This window comes from Acomys minous (assembly GCF_964271855.1).
Source record: "Acomys minous genome assembly, chromosome: 14".
Lineage (NCBI taxonomy): Eukaryota > Metazoa > Chordata > Mammalia > Rodentia > Muridae > Acomys > Acomys minous.
In genome coordinates this window covers 49,305,811-49,322,856 of record NC_140496.1, presented here as the reverse complement: position 1 = coordinate 49,322,856, position 17,046 = coordinate 49,305,811, and the positions used below count along the sequence as shown (strand labels likewise).

Here is a 17,046-nt window from a genome sequence, read left to right as displayed (position 1 = left end):
TGATCTGATGCCCTTTTCTGGCCTTCAGGTGTTCATACAGGCAGAGCACTGTATACATAATAATAAACAAATAAATATTAAAAAAAAGAAATATGGTCTAAGCTACTTCAGTATTATAGATAATGCCAGTTATGTATATATTGGTAAATCTATTTTAATCTTTCTTATTGTTTTCTGGTGTGAGGCCAGGATAGTTATGAATGTGGCCAGTTTGTAGATGACAACATCATATTAAAACGTCAGGAAGCTGGGCATCTTTGTTGTAGGAGGGTTTGTTGCATTTTCCTTTAAAGTCTTTGTGAGAATATTTCCTTCTGCAGTCCGTTTCCGGTTTGTTTTGAGGTCCTTTCCTCGTTTGCATAGCTGCTCGGGGTAATGAGCCCTCATGAATAGCTACAACAACACTTCACAGCGCATGCATAGTACTGAGCGCTCTGCATGTATTGTCACCCGCAGCTGTTACAACAACATCTTTGTGCAGTAAGCTCTCTTATGGCCCCGTGTCGCTTTTGGTAGAACCAACGCTTAGAAAGGCTGAGAGGTTTGTCCAAGGTCATACCATTTGAGTGTGCTTCCTCTAAAATTTATGTTGAAACTTAATCCCCACTGTGATAGCATTAAGTGATGAGGTCTTTGTTAAAGGGGAGTAGTTAGGTTATCAATGTTTTGATGAGTAGAGAGAGGCCATTACAAAAGAGGCTGGGGAAACTTCGCAGCATAGCTTAAGCCTTTCTGTCTATCTGCTCATCTTTGGGGGACTCAGTGAAAAGGAGTCACCTTGGATATGGAGAGAGCAGACCTTGTACACCCACTTGAACTCCAACTTCCTGGCCTCTGTACTGTGGGAAAGAACTCATTTCTTACAAATGCCCAGGACTTAGGTGTTATTTTCTTATTGCAACACAAATGGACCAAGCTATCTAGTCAGTAACTGATGGTGGAACTGTATCATTGACACCAGCTCCCTGATTCAATTATTTTTTGTTGCCATTGCTGGTGGTGTGTGTGCGTGTGTGTTGGATGTGCAGGCCTTTGTGTGCATGTGTGTTGGTTGTACAGGCCTTTGTGTGCATGTGTGTTGGGTGTACAGGCCGTTGTGTGCATGTGTGTTGGGTGTACAGGCCGTTGTGTGCATGTGTGTTGGGTGTACAGGCCGTTGTGTGCATGTGTGTTGGGTGTACAGGCCGTTGTGTGCATGTGTGTTGGTTGTACAGGCCGTTGTGTGCATGTGTGTTGGTTGTACAGGCCTTTGTGTGCATGTGTGTTGGTTGTACAGGCCGTTGTGTGCATGTGTGTTGGTTGTACAGGCCTTTGTGTGCATGTGTGTTGGGTGTACAGGCCGTTGTGTGCATGTGTGTTGGTTGTACAGGCCTTTATGTGCATGTGTGTTGGTTGTACAGGCCGTTGTGTGCATGTTTGTTGGGTGTACAGGCCATTGTGTGCATGTGTGTTGGTTGTACAGGCCTTTGTGTGCATGTGTGTTGGTTGTACAGGCTGTTGTGTGCATGTGTGTTGGATGTGCAGGCCTTTGTGTGCATGTGTGTTGGGTGTGCAGGCCTTTGTGTGCATGTGTGTTGGTTGTACAGGCCTTTGTGTGCATGTGTGTTGGGTGTACAGGCCGTTGTGTGCATGTGTGTTGGGTGTACAGGCCGTTGTGTGCATGTGTGTTGGGTGTACAGGCCGTTGTGTGCATGTGTGTTGGGTGTACAGGCCGTTGTGTGCATGTGTGTTGGTTGTACAGGCCGTTGTGTGCATGTGTGTTGGTTGTACAGGCCTTTGTGTGCATGTGTGTTGGTTGTACAGGCCGTTGTGTGCATGTGTGTTGGTTGTACAGGCCTTTGTGTGCATGTGTGTTGGGTGTACAGGCCGTTGTGTGCATGTGTGTTGGTTGTACAGGCCTTTATGTGCATGTGTGTTGGTTGTACAGGCCGTTGTGTGCATGTTTGTTGGGTGTACAGGCCATTGTGTGCATGTGTGTTGGTTGTACAGGCCTTTGTGTGCATGTGTGTTGGTTGTACAGGCTGTTGTGTGCATGTGTGTTGGATGTGCAGGCCTTTGTGTGCATGTGTGTTGGGTGTGCAGGCCTTTGTGTGCATGTGTGTTGGGTGTGCAGGCCTTTGTGTGCATGTGTAGAGGGAGAGGTTGATGTTGAGTGTCTTCTTTTGATCTCCACCTCATATTTTTTAAATTAAAAGACACTGTGTTTGTGTTAGTATGTGCACATGTATGTAGATGCTTGGGGAGGCCGGAAGAAGGTGTCAGATCCCATAGACTTGGAGTTCTAGGTAGTTTTGAGCTGCACTGCACAGTTGCAGGGAAACACACACTGGTTAGAGAAACAACGTGCTCTTTACTGCTGTGCCATCTCTCCAGCTCTTCCACCTCACTTTTGGGGCACATTTCTCACTGAGTCTGGAGCTCATCAATTGCCTAGACCGTTGGTCGGCTGAGCTTTCAGGGTCCTGTCATCTCCACCCAACAGTGGGTTCCATGTCAGGCACCATCGTCTCCTTGTTTTTTGTGAATAATTCCAGGAAACTCCACCTACTAGTTTCACTGGTTTATTCTCTTGGTCAAGAGAGTGTTTATTTGCCTTCATTTTGTGAAATACATAGCAATTCAAACTACTTTGAATATTTAAAATCATACTGTTCTAATGGCAGTAGTTTAAAAATCTACAGCCTCCACTTGTAAGTACACAAAACAGAACATAGTATCTGTGGCTTATTTATAATCATATAATATCAATTGTTTCTTTTCAATTTATAGAAAAAAATAGATGTTTTGGTCTAGACATAAAGAACATGTAATCCAACCAAAACACTTCCTAGATTAAAAAAAATCATGGTGACACTTAAAAAAAGTACAGGAATAGAGCCTTGTGGAAAAAAAAGACTTATCTTTGACGTACATCTTGCTTTCATAGGCAATGTCTATATTGTTTACGTTGATTAGAGTGTGCTCAGAGTGAGGTCAGTGTTTGCCTAACAGGCCTGAAGACCTGAGCGTGCAATCCCTAGCATGCAGGTTCAACAGCTGGGCATGGTGGCCAGTGCTTGTGATCCCAGGCCAAGAAGGTGGAGGTGGGTGGATCTTGCCTAATGGATGATTCCCAGGTACTAGTGAGAGATTTTGTCTCAAAATCAAAGTGGACTTACTCTTGAGGAATGACATCTGAGGTTGACTTGTGCCCTCTACACACACACACACACACACACACACACACACACACACAATCCTAGTGGGTACAGTACAATGGCAGGAGCTGCTTTTGGCTGTGGGGGCAGGAGTGTAAGGTGGATCAGGAAGCAGATATGGTGCAGAAAGTGGGGTGGCGGTTGTACACCTCAAAGGTTGCCCCCAGTGGTCCCATCCTCTAGCAAGCCTTCACCTTGTAAAAGTTCTACAATATTTGCAAGCAGCACTATCAGTTGGGACCCCAGGATTGGAACACAAGAGCCTCTGGAGAGCATTTCCCACGGAAACCATACCGACACACAGCAGAGAACAGCAAATGCTAGCAGGCTGCCTTGCAAACACATAAGCGGCTAAGAAAAGCTGCTTTTGATGGTCTTTGTGCTTTTTCTGGGGGTGCTTGTGGTAGACGCTGTCACCTCACTGAAAAACAAAAATGCATAAAGCATGAAAGGGTGTTTTAACGGGACCCTTCTTGTTCACTCCACTTTCTGGAAGGTGTTGGTTTAAGCATTGACTGATTTTTATTCCATTCCCTCTCACAGCAACTTACACACACACACACACACATGCAATGTAAAAATATTTATATATGGACATTGTTTTTCTGTATTTGTTTATTTGATATAAATGAGGGTAGACTGCCTTATCTGGTATAGTTACCTTTTTTATCTCCATGTAATTATGTATCTTATCACTATTTTTTCATGTCAGAGGTTAAGAATTCTGAGAAACAGTATTTCACAGCATGGATGCATGAGAAACAGATGCTGAAGTTCTTCATAGTTGATACCTTTACATCAGGGCCATAAAGAACAATGGTGTCCCCCTTTTTTTTTAAGGTGCATGTGGCGTTGGAGATTAAGTCAGGCTAAGGCCTCTGAGCTACACAGCCACCAGCAACTCTGCATTTATTGTGACAGTGTGTGGGTTTTGCCTTTAGAATCCATAGCTACCCGTGGACACTGCCATTGATGAGGGAGACAGTTTTGGTTGGGAGGATGACTCAGTCTCCCTTAAACCTGCTGCAGTCCAGGTCTGTAGGAGCACAAAAGGTGCCGCGGACTGTGTTCACACCCAGCGGTAAGGACGGACATGATAATGAGTACACGAGGGTGGCAGGAAAAGGAAGCCAGGTCTGGAAGGCTCAGGGCTTCATAAAAGAATTCAGTTCTGAAACAGTTTGCAAACATTCAAATGGAGATGGCTGGTATTCATTTAGACCTGGGTGTAAGTAAAGGCTTCCACCTTGAAATAGGAGCGCAGCGTGATTAGTAACTAAATCCGTGAGTTGCGTTGCTGCACCCAGATGGGAGAACCCCAAAAAAGGCCACCAGGACTCGATATCAAGCAGTACACACTAGGACCTTTAATTTTTGGACTTGAGCCGGGCTCTGATGGTCACCAACACAGTGGTATCCAGAAAAAGCCTCGAACTCTGAGATGAGGGTAAATTTATAGGTTCCTATCAACTTGCAGCGCTCCAAAGCAGGGGAGCTCCAGCCTGGCAAGCGCCTGTTGGTTGAGTAACATAAGGAGGCCTAATGTCTAAAGGTGACAGGCTACAGAAAAAGGCACCAAGACCATCCATGGCTTAGCTTTTTTTGTTGTCTTTGTTCATTACCTTGTCCAGGGAAGTGTCTGGTTTCTTAGTAACCCTATCTTCGGTGGTCAGAAAGGAATGTGGCCACAAAACTGAGTCTTTTAGCAACTCTGTATCCAGTGGGACCCTTCAGGTCAGTCGCTAGGCAGTGCTGTCTCTGCTGGGGCTCTTCTTTGGAGCTGTGTCCCTACCTTTTAAGTCTGTTTCTTCAAGGGACTTTATGACCCTGAGGTAGGCCCTGAGGCCGTGTGTGATTCCGGTGGCCCCCTGGACATGTGGCCTTTGGCTGTAGTTTCAGTGGCCATCCGGGTGGATTAGGGAACGGAATCGCGTTAGCTCAGGAGGGAAAGCAGCCCCGGTTACTCCCTGGGTCTGCCTGACTGCTTGTCTCTTCTACTCTTGCACAGTTTTTAAAAAAAATCTTCTAGGTCTCTCAGGATGCATTTCATCTGGAGACAGAATATGAAAAAGAGACCAAAATGAGTCTGTGCTAAGTTTTTGGTTAACTCAGCGAAATCTAGAAGCTTGTTCAAAACAGAGACATCAGAAGAGTCAGGCCAGGGCAGTGTCTGAGACATGGAGGAAGGAAAAAAAAATATGGGTGGTCCCGAGAAGTCAGGGCAATGAGGAGCGAGTGGCCTTGGAGATGGCCAGTGGGGGATATTGTTCTAAGCATGTCAGGCTTACACTCCTCTGATACACACACACACACACACACACACACACACACACACACACACACACACACAGAGTAACTGGAAACAGTGTCAAAAGGAGCAAAGTCCACACCCCTACAATTAGCGCATCAGGCTTTTAAAGAATTACCAGTAACTTTTAAGAAGAGGGTTTGTTGGGAGACATTCTGCTTCTCTTTCTCTGGAGTAGAGTGTGAAGAAACAATAAAGAAAGACTTGAAGTAAAGCCCCTATCCTCCTTTCTTTCTTTTTAAAATTAAACATGTTATTTTATGCAATATATAAACAAAAGTTCATAGTCTTTCTTCTCCTCCAACTCCCTTCAACTCTTACCATCTTCTCCTTTTCCTCTCCTCTTCTTCCCCCACTCTCTCAAAATAAGCAGCCCCCCTTAAAAGTGAAAAGTGAAAAACAAACAAGCAAATAAAAACCCAAAAGAACAAAACAAACAAAACACCCTAAACAAAACAACGACCACAACAAAAAGTGGACTAAAACGCCCACATCAACCAAAAGGCATTGATATATTTCGTGTTGGCCAATTACTTCCGGGCCTGGGACCTGCCCTGCTGTGCTAGTGATACACTCAGTGACACTCCATTGGAGCAGTACCGACTGCAAATAGTTAAGGGTGGGGCTTTGAGTCCACACCGCCTTCTCAGTGCTGGGATTTTGTCTGATTTGACCTGTGTAGGTCTTGTGTGTGGAAAAGCCCTTGTCTAACATCTAATTTACCTTTTTAGGATTTCAAGATGCATTCCGGTATCCTACATGAATTCTTTTTTTATTAGCACACATCCTTCGCAACAAGCTTCCGTGTGATCCGTGCACGGAGCGTCCAGTGCCCAAGCCCTGTCTCTTTCTAATATTTACAGCCATTTATCTGCCTTCACGTGGTTCTCTCTGAACTCATTGCTGAGAGAGTAATAACTGAGCCTTCTAGTTCTTGTTTTTTCTTTTTCTTTCTTTAAATTTTATCCAGGCAGCTGTCACATATGCCTTTAATCTCAACACTTGGGAGGCAGAGGCAGGCAGATCTCTGTGAGCTCGAGGCCAGCCTAGTCTACAGAGTGAGTTTCCAGGAGAGCCAGGACTACAGAGAGAAACTCTGTTTCAAAAAACAAAATGTGAAAAAAAATGTGTGGGTCTATACACATGAGTGGAAATGTCTAAAGAAGCCATAGGAGAGCATCAGATCCCCTGAACTGGAGTTGCAGGCTGTTGTGCGTAGTCTGATTTGGGAGTTAGGAGTAAACTTGTAAGAGTGTCGTTGTGTGTGTTCTTAGCCCTTGAGCTGTCTCTCCAGCCCCGAACCTTCTAGTTCTCAGTGTTTACTCACTGACTCTATTTAAAAAATATTAAATGTAGGGCGTGCTCTACAGCAAAGCCTTTCTAATTTTTCATTATTGCTATCTAAAGCTTTTAGACGACAGTTCTGAAGTAGATACATTTTATGACGTGAAGAATTTTCAATCAGTAAGTTGAACATGGTAGCATAAGGCATGTTATACTAACATGGTAGCATAAGGCATGTTATACTAACATGGTACTATAAGGTCAGGGTAGGAGGATAAAGAATTCAAGGTCATTTCAATTGCTGTGACAGAACGCCATGCACAAGGCAACTTACAGAAGAGTTTATGGAGGGCTTACAATTTCAGAGGGCGGGTCAGTGATTGTCATGCCAAGGAGCATGAGAGCAAGCTGGCAGGCATGGTGCTGGGGCTGTGGTCCACATCTGCGTACACAAAGAGGGAGAGGGAGAGAGGAAGGGAGGGGGAGAGGGAGAAGAAGAGAGGGAAAGGGAGAGGGAGACGGAGAGGAGGGGGGAGAGGGAGGGCGAGAGCGAGAGTGCACATGCGCCAGAGCTAATTGAGAATGGTGCAGGCTTTTGAAGCATCAAAGCCCATCCGTAGTGATTCACACTCAAGAAAGCCACACATCTTAATTATTCCCCAAAAGTTCCAACAACTAGGAATCAAGTAATCCAACACGAGTCTCTGAGGGCCACTTTCATTCGAACTACTATAATCATTGGCTACAATAGGGAGTTTGATACATTGTTTGGGGTACCTGAGGCTCTGTCTCAGAAAACAAACCAAACTAAACAGAATTTAGAGTTCGAATGTCAGATTTCAGAATTCTCCTCTGTTGTACCATTCCCCACACCTCAATAGCTTTCACAGATATTAGGTGTTCTTCCTGCACATTCTCTCCCCAAACTGAGGCATCCTTGTCAAAAAGATGGTGCAGAGGTTCAGCAGCATCTCAAGGGCCTCTGCTAACAGTGCTCTGGCTGAGTGGCTTACCTAGCGGCCCCTTCTCCCTCACAGTTCTGCAGGCTGGAATTCCAAACTCTCAGTAGCTTTGCTTTTTCCTGAGGCCTCCCTGGGTGGGTTGCTGATGGTTCTGGGTCCTGGTGTCCTCACACGCTCTTCCCTTTGGGAGTGCAAAGTGCCAGTCCTGCAAGTGCCAGTTTCTTGACCCTCTCATCTTAAGGACAACAGTCATGTTGACAAACCCCACCATTTATGATCTCGTTTACTTAAATGGCTGCTTTAAAGTTCTGTCTGTGAATGCAGTCACATTCTTGAGGGACTAGCACTTAGGAATTCAGTACAGAAAGCTGGAGGGACACAACTGAACTCCAAACAACAGCTGTACTTGCACTCGGTGTCTTACATGATATTTTGGAGACACACTTAGCACACCTGTTACACTCTAGGCTCCATATCAGTGCTACAATTACTGCCTTTTGTACTGCCTTCTGGGTTTTAATGACTAAAAATGGTTCACGGCTGGGTGTGGTGGCACACGCCTTTAGTCACAGCAGTCCAGAGGCAGAGGCACACAAAACTCTAAGTTGTAGACCAGCCTGGTCTACAGAGTGAGTTCCAGGATAACCAGCACTGTACATAAAAACCCTGTCTCAAAAAGAAAACAAAAGCCAACAACAGCAAAAAAATGTTCACAGTTTGCTTTATGTATTTTATAAGAGTATATATTTATTTTCTTTTCCTAAACCTGTATTTCTGTGGAAATATTATTGAGTGATCGAAAGACATCTCAGCACATAGCACCAAGTACTTGTATCCCTAAAATACAAGAGCATTTTTCTACTTTATTTGATCGTGTTCACTCTTATGTCCTCTCAGACACAAGGATTCAGCTTTGGTATTTCCCTGAGGCACTGATTTTACCTAGAGTTGTGCTTCCGTCTGCATCATATCTCTAGGCTCGTGTTTCACCAACATGTCACCATTCCTAAGCGGTCTGTGTTTAAATAATAATGGGAAATGCTGATGTATGTGCCTCTGGAGGAAGTGGTTACACCTTCTTACTTGTTGCTTCAGTGACAGCACCTCCCTGTTCCCTTAGGGAAGTTTACTAAGGCTATGTTGTAATTTCTCTCTCTATGAGATTGAAAATCAAGCATGTCTTGAGGATGCTAACTTTTAGACAGTTTATATTACTACTACTACTATCCTTGTCTACTTTGCTTCTTGGAGATGTTATGGCTCTCTTAATGGTTTTCAGAACATTTACTGCCTTTATTCTTAATATCTTATAAAAGGTAAGTTCAGAGTTCATATCAAAGTCTCTATCTCTACCCCTTATTCTGTTTTTATTCTGCATTAAATCTTCAGTCACAGAAACACAGTGTTGCCGTGTGCTCCTTAGTCCATTTAAGCTTCTGCAAGAACATAGTGTAAAGTGGGTAGTGTGTAAACACAGAAAGTTCTTAGAAAGACAGAGGCCAGAAGTCCTGGGCCAGCCACTGTTGCATTTGATGTCTGGCAAAGACTCATTGCTGCTTCATGGACAGAGCCATCTCCCTGAGCTGTCAAATGGTAGAAGAAAAAAGCTCCATTGGGCCATTTTATAAAGACCACTTATCTTATTAATGAGTGGTCTGCCTGCTTGGTTTAATCACCTCCCCAAAATCCCACTTCCTCGTCCTATTTATTACCATGGGAATCAGGAATTCAGCTCAGGAAGTGTGGGGGAGGTGGGGGCGGGGCCACACAGGCTTTGAGACTAAGAGCGTGCATCTATGCTCCCATTCCGTAGCCTCGCCAGGGCGTTTACTTTCTTCTCCCTTGCACGTCACTAAACAAAATGCTTTGCTTTCTCTTATCTCTCCAAAACTTTTGCAAAATAAAACCCCAATGTCTATATTAATTATCTAGCATAGGCAAAGTTCTGTGTTGAGCCTGTGTTGTTCCCTGAGCTTTCCCGAGCAAGTGTCCTTGACCAGTTTCTTGCAAATGCTGCCCTGGAGTCAAGGCCTCACTCATCACCAGCTGGGGCCCTGGTACCTGGCCTGGCCCTTCTCAGAAGCGCCTTCTCACCATTTGATCATAGCTGACTCATTCTCCACTGGGCTATTTCTGGACATGCCTAGTGAATCTGCTGACATCTGGCCCCTGGATATCCATTCTCTTCTAGATTTTTCAACTGTCTGTTTAATTATATCCGCCTTTCCTCCCTTGGGGTTTCTAATGAGAAAACCGGAACAAAACCAAAAAGCAAACAAACAAAGAAAAAACAGTAGGAATAGTCCCTGGACCCAAGAGAACGAAGAGCTAAATGGTTGGGCAGTCAGGCTGGGGTTTCAAGCTGAGAGGATTCCAGAGCCGATGAACGTGCTGCGCTGGGTGCATCTTTCTGAAAGTACTATTGAGGCATTTACTACACTGACGTCTCTTCACAGAAGAGAAACAGCCTTAATGGCTCACTTACAGCTGACATTTCAAAATGTTTTTGTAATATTTCTGTAAAAGGGTAAGACACTCACAGCAATCTCTCCCCCTGCCCCTTCCCTGTCTCATCATAGTTTCTCTGGGAAGTTCAAAGTGAGTGATTGAGTGATTGTGGCCAGATCTTAGTTTCTCCAAAGCAACAGCACTGGATTTGAGATCCCACCTTCCCTTCCTAGGGGTTCCCACTCACCCAAGAGCCTTTCTGAGATAAGTGGAGTAGGAGCTCAGTAGTGGACTGTTTTCTCTCATAGCAGTAGTCTTTGGGAAAATAAGACCAACCGAAGGTTAGAGAGGTGGCTCACTCGGGCAATGTGCTTGCTGAGCAAGCACAGAACCTGAGTTCAATCCCGGCACCCACATGGAGCCAGGTGTGCAGGAAGCACCCCTAACTCCAGCACTGGGAGGCAGAGATGGGTGGATCCTTGGAGCCAGCTGAGCAGCTAGCCCAGACAAGCTGGTGAGCTCCAGGTTTACCAGGAGATCCTGTCTGAGAGAGAGTGATTAAAGAGGACATCTTCAATCTGATTCTGATAGAACAGGGCTAGTTTAAGATGGCTGTGCATGTGTGTTGTAGACTGTTGTGCAGGAAGGTACTGTATGGTCCTCAGTGAGTCACAGCCAAGGAGTCATGTGTGTCCCAAGATCTCACTTAATAGTGGTCATTGGCTGGAAGCAACCAGCAGGCACGGCGAGTTCGGTGTAAATAGTGGTCACATCCAAGTGTATTTTAAGGGCCTTGGGCCATTATGCTCGCATGGTTGAAAACCTCTAGGATTGCGATTTCAAGGTATTGGAGGGATTTGAAGAGACAAAGATGATTTGACTTGGTTATTAAAATGTCACTTTTCTCTGTGAAAAACAGACTATTAAGACGTAGGAGGACATTGAAGGCTGGAAACAAAACAACTGTCTAGATTATAAGCAACAGAAATCATGAGACCAGAAAAGACTCTGGAAGGATCTGGAGACAGAACTAAGATATTTGTGGTAAGTGGTAAGGATGCTGCTCCCATCCACGGAGACGGAATGCATCCAGAAAGACAAGTTCAATCAAGGCTCCGTCTTATGTGTGTTTGTAAGCTTGAAACAGCAGTAAGGCCTGGTCTACAGAGAGAGTCTAGGGCAGCCAACGATACACAGAGAAACCCTGTCTCGAAAAACAAACCAAACCAACCAACCAAACAAAAAAGATATATGAGTGGTATCCAGTCAGACAGCTGGATATGAAAGTAAACGGTAGAGGGATTACCTGTATAGAGAAAGAATATTTTGGTGTGTGTGGTAGGTTTCATCTGGGTAATTTAAAGCCATGAAAATGAAAATGTCTTCTATGGATAATGCAGCGATATAAAGAAGGGATAGAACCAAAGACGTTGGCGTGGCCTCCAGACCATGGAGATGAGGGATAGAGAGGCCTGGAAGGAAACATCAGAGGAGTAGTTACTGGTGTGAGGGAGGAACTGTACGTAGCAGTGTCCCAGAAAACATGGTGAGTCTCAAGAAAGAAGCGTCCTCTACGTCCAGTGCTGCAAGAAGCTGGTGGGGATTCCAAACTGACCTCTGAAAAAAGAAGGAGACCTTGATGACCATGACAAGAAGGAGCCCGTTAGACTAGTAGGGGACAGGCGGATGGATGCCGGACAGAAGGCGAGTAAGCCCAGATGCTGAATGGTTTCTTTGGAGCAGAAATAGGGTAGAGCCACAGTGTGCATCTGTCTGTACGGGAATGTTCCAGAGCCGAGGTCTAAACTAATATTCTGAGCAATCTGTAACCTTTTAGGGGTTCCTGGAAAGAGCTTCACAACACAAGTTGTTCCTACCTAGGGGCAGGTGGGTCGGGAAGCCTCAGGACAGGCTGGCTGGAGAAGTGAATACACAGCGGCGAGCGCAGACTTTGTAGTACTTGAAAGAGGAGCAATACCGCCTGGCTGCTTCTGTTTTCATCGTGTGATAGGAAGTAAAATATTAGCTAAAAACAGGGAGAAGGGGTGTGAGACTCATGTGTTTAAGAGGCTGAGGCAGGGGGATCAGGAGTTTAAGGCCTGCCTGAGCTGCACAGAGAGCTTCTATCTGAAAGACAAAGAGATCAAGGAAGAAAGAAAGAAAGAAAGAAAGGAGGGATGTTTGTGGATGGATTGAAAGAAGATTGAGAAAAGAAGAAAAAAAGTGGCAAAACAATTGTCTCCAGTCCTAGCCTTCTGGCGACTGGGAGAATGAGCGGCCTTGCAGGACATCACCAAGACCACCAGGCACACAGGGGCTCATCCAAGACGGGTGCAGTACTGAAAAGAGAGCGTCTATGCAGTGAAGAGCTCTCTTTCTGTTGTGTACTGCAGTGGTTCTCAACTGGAGGAAATTTCGCCTCCAACAAGACATCTGAACATGCTGGAGGATGTTGACTGTTAGGTGACTGTGAACAAGGAGTGTGGTGGGGTGGGTTGGAGAGCTGCGTAGCACCTTCCCTTGTCAGCCACAGCCCAGTGCTGAGCTTGGGCTTATTACCAGTGGGAAAGTCACTGTGAGATTTTGGACCAGGAAGATGAAGATCTTTTGATGAAGGTGAGGTCAGGGATGCTGTGAAATAGCCTAGAAGGCACGTCCTCCACAGCTGAGAGTAAATCACTTCTGCTCTACAAGGTCACAGCACAAGGAGTCCACCCAGTCTTAACACTTGGTGAAGATTCAAGTGTGCTGAAGAAAAACAAGCAGCCCGGCCTTGTTATTAAACATAAGTATCCAGTGGGAGGGCTCCCGAGGCCCCCTTTTCACGTTTGGAGACAAGGTCTCACTAATGTCTTCAGAATGGCCTTGAACTCAGTCTGAAGCCCAGAGATGTTTTCAACTTGTGATCCTCCTGCCTCGGACTCAGGCTCTTCACTATAGCAGGAATTATAAGTTTTGTTCACAAGGCCCATAGATGGCTTTTGTTGTTGTTGTTGTTACTCAAGACCCCATTCTAGAATTTAATTCCTAGGACTGATTTTAAATCCTCTAGTGGTGGGGACCGTCCTGGAGAGGGGATGGTTTTGTTGTTGTTTGTTTTTTCCAAGACAGTGTTTCTCTGTGTTGCCTTGGCTGTCCTGGGCTCTATTTATAGGCCGGGCTGGCCTTGAACTCACAGTGATATGCCTGCCTCTGCCTCCCGAGTGCTGAGATTAAAGGTGTGCGCCACCACGCCTGGCATGGAGAGGGGATGGTTTATGTTGTCTGCTTAGACACTCCAACGGGCAATATGTGGTGTCAGAGAAATGATTACTAGCATCTACAATGTGTGCTCCGCTGTGAGTGTGACGTCGCCTCAGGCCTGTGTGCTTGGGCACTCATCCTCAGGTGTTTGAGGGAGGTTGCAGAGCCTTCACGAGGTGGAGCCTGGATGGAAAGAGAACGTCCCTGGGGGCGGGCCTTGCAGCCTTAGAGCCTGGCCCCCACTTCCGGTTCACTCTCTGGTTCCTGAGTACAGAGTCCGTGTAACCAGCTAGCCTTCTGTGGTTGTCTGTGCCTCCCCTGCCTGCTGCCACACCTTCCCTTCCCTGGGCTGTGTCCCTTTGGAACTGTAAATCCCCATGAGCTGCCTTGGGATTTGGTCTCAGTACTGGGAAAGTGACTAACACAATGGAGTTTTCCCTTTGGCGCTTTCTAGCTGGGAGGTCTTGAGCAAATCCCTCAAAAATCTCTGCACAGATTGTCCTCGCCTTCCCCTCTCTCCCAGGGGTCTTGTGTTAATCAGATGAGAATCAAGACAAATGAAATCTCTCCTTATCCCTTATTAATCACAGCACCTGGCCAGAGAGTAGATGTTAAAAGTCAACTGGAATTTGTGAGTTCCTTAAAGATGGTTCCTTGAATGCAACTATTTGTCTTCAGCATTAACAACAACGTGAGGTTACTATATGAGAAAAGGCAGACTCAAAATAGTAGGTGCTTTGTTTAATGAAATAGAACAATGCATTAGATCTGATGGAAAGGAAAAATTTGTTCTCCCTAGTGTTTCCCAGGTACACCTCTCCAAAGGAACCAAGTTGGAAATGTCTACATGGAAACGAAGGAACGTGAGTTAGCCATGCTTAGCATGCGTCTGGGTCAGTCTTTCTTTTAGAATGGATGTTTAGGCCTCACCGTGTGGTTAGCTCTGTACAACTAGTGTCACATGAACAGGCTTACTCTTTTAATTAGAGCACCTAATTGGGCAGTCTGTGTGAGTCAGTGTTCAGTTTGAGAATTCTGCCAGGCAAGGAATTATAAAAGCAACAATGTTGAAGTCAGGCCATGAAAACTCAGGATTCATTTAGGCCCAGCTAATTCGTCAGGGAAAATAACCTTGGGGCATATTTATTGCAGAGGAAAAATCAAACATTCTAAAGAACCAGGCACCCCAATCCAACCCAAACCTCTTGTGACCTGAAGCTTTGGAATGGACCCTCCTGAGCACAGAGGCTGTTGAAAGCTTATGGTGGATGGAGGGGACGGTACTCCAAAAGAGTACAACAGAATAACAGATGCTGAACGAGAGGCCAGAGATGCTACCCTGTCCCCAGCGGCTAAAACTGCAGGAAAGAGAAGACAGTTTTTAGATATAAGTACAACTATTAACTCATCAAATGTCTTGGCATTATGGATGTGCATTTCAGACGCACCAAATAAGTAGATTTAGACTGTGAATTAATTTAAGATGATACAACAGTGATCATTAAGAGACACTTTTTAAACGTGATGCTTTCAGTTCACTGGATGGATTTTTTAAAAAAGAGTATAGAGAAGAGAGGCTTACTTTATTACTTAGAAAGCATTCAATCTTTTTCTTGACTTGACTTTCTTTCTGGTCCTGTTTTTGGTCATCTTTACAACATTTTCTTTAAAAATGGCCAAATCTCATTGTGTCTAGTGCCCCCCCCCCCACATTGTCACTTTGGTCCGTTTACTTTGAACTGGTTCAGAGCAATGTGGATACGTATGACTATTAGATTCTTTTTGGTGCATTGGAGCAAGGGAACGATTTGAGCTCTGTGAAGAGAGATGGAACTGGAGAAGTGAGGATGGAAAGTAATAACCTCATGTGAGTAGCAAACCCCACCACCTGAGACCTCAAAACCCTAACCCGTGCTGCCACCGAGGGCTATGTCTGGGTCTATGGCTCTGAGTAGCAGGGTTGGAGTCCATGTTGTTGATGTCTGTGGCACAATCCCTGGTCTGGGCAGTGGCCACAGACCACGTGTATGTCCAGGGGCTGTGCACAACTGGCCCACCCCCTCACTGGCTGTGGCTCTCTGGAGAGCTGCCCAGGGTAACCTGGAGGAGTCTCAGTGATGGCATCTTAGAAACCTGAAACAATGACTCACTGCAATGAACATTTGCAAGTGAAGATGTGTGGACAGAGGGACACGCTACAGCTTCCACAGTGAGCTTTGGGTTTTTTGTTGGTTTGTTTTGTTTTTGTTTTTGGTCTGTCTGTGTGTTTTTTATTTTGGGGAGTGGGGAGGTAGCCAGGGTAAAGAGTGGAAAGGACATGGGTACATGAGTGGGCCTGGTGTGCATGGTGTGAAACCAAAAAAGAATCAAAGAACAATTTCCCATTCAAATATCATTTTTATCTGCATTGTGCAAATCTGATATGGAGATTTTTGTTGTTGTTGACATTCAGTACTAAGTCTTTTATAACTTCCAAAATAGATTTTTTAAATCTCTTTGATGATTCAGAAATATAGTTTTAGTTTCTAATGTATCATCATCATCATCATCACCATCACCATCATTATTATTAATTTTGCAGTCTTTGTGAGACCTGGTTCTAGCTTTGTTGCATTGCTGTCCATATGATGCCAGGCCCTCACGTTAGGTCAAATTTCCTTCCTGGTATAGGACATAGTAAAATTTCCAGGTGGCCCTGGAGGAGCTCAAGAGATATAGATGTTTCCTCTACTTTCAGGTTTTTTTGCTCCTGCTCAGGGATTCTAGATAGTGACTCTTTTTATTTTAAAAATTGTATTAGATTATTAAGATACGTGTGTGTGTGTGTGTGTGTGTGTGTGTGTGTGTGTGTGTGTGTGTGTGTGTGTGTACACGTGTGAGTTTATGTACAGCATGTCCATGCAGGTGCCCTTGGAGGCCAGAGGGCATCCAAAGGGATTCAGAGCTAAAGTGATAGACAGTTGTGAGGCAGCTAATGTTTCAGGGACTGGAACCCAGGATCTCTGCAGGTGCGTGGAATGCTCTCACCTGCTGAGCGTCTCTCCAGTCCAAGACTATTGGTTCTTAAACTCCAGTAGGAATGACTGCTTCCCAGAAGACACTTTAGCAGTCACACGGCTGGCCTTATTACCAGAATTTTGCATTCCATAGGCAAAATGTTCCAGGACTTTTTCCTGAGGTTGGTGGTGATGTTGAAACTGCTGTCTGGGAGTCATATTTCAAGGCTGCTCTCTGACCTCGAAGGCATCTTTCTCGCCTGACTGTTTTTTGTATAATGTTTTAGTTTTTATTTGGAAGTGCGTTTCACACCCTCTGTGTCCCTTACAGCTCTGCTCACTCTTTATGGAAGAAAAGGACTCTATTCTGCAATATTGATCAAGTTTCTGATTGTTGTGTTTTCTTTTTCCAGACCTTAGAGTCTCTAGCTCTACTGATCTCATCAGAAGTTAAGGATTTTCAACCTTCATTTAACAGTCAAAGACTCACGGAGGTGCCCAGTCATAATGTCCCACTAGAGATTCTAGAATATGGTGGTCTCTGTGTGAATTTTAAATGCTTCCTGGTTCATTTTGACACATACTCAAGGTTAGTAAGAAAAACTTGG

At 45.0% G+C, this 17,046-nt stretch overlaps 1 long non-coding RNA gene across 6 annotated transcripts in view; it reads left to right on the top strand.

The window, feature by feature from the left end:
• Positions 1-17,046, top strand: part of LOC311582538 — a 185,788-nt gene that overhangs the window by 53,418 nt on the left and 115,324 nt on the right. For 3 of the 6 annotated variants that reach the window (XR_014774132.1, XR_014774135.1, XR_014774136.1), the window contains exon 3: positions 16,852-17,027. The exons of the other annotated variants lie outside the window; for them this stretch is intronic. This is a non-coding gene — a long non-coding RNA (uncharacterized lncRNA). The remainder of the gene's footprint in view (positions 1-16,851; positions 17,028-17,046) is intronic. 6 annotated transcript variants of the gene reach the window in all.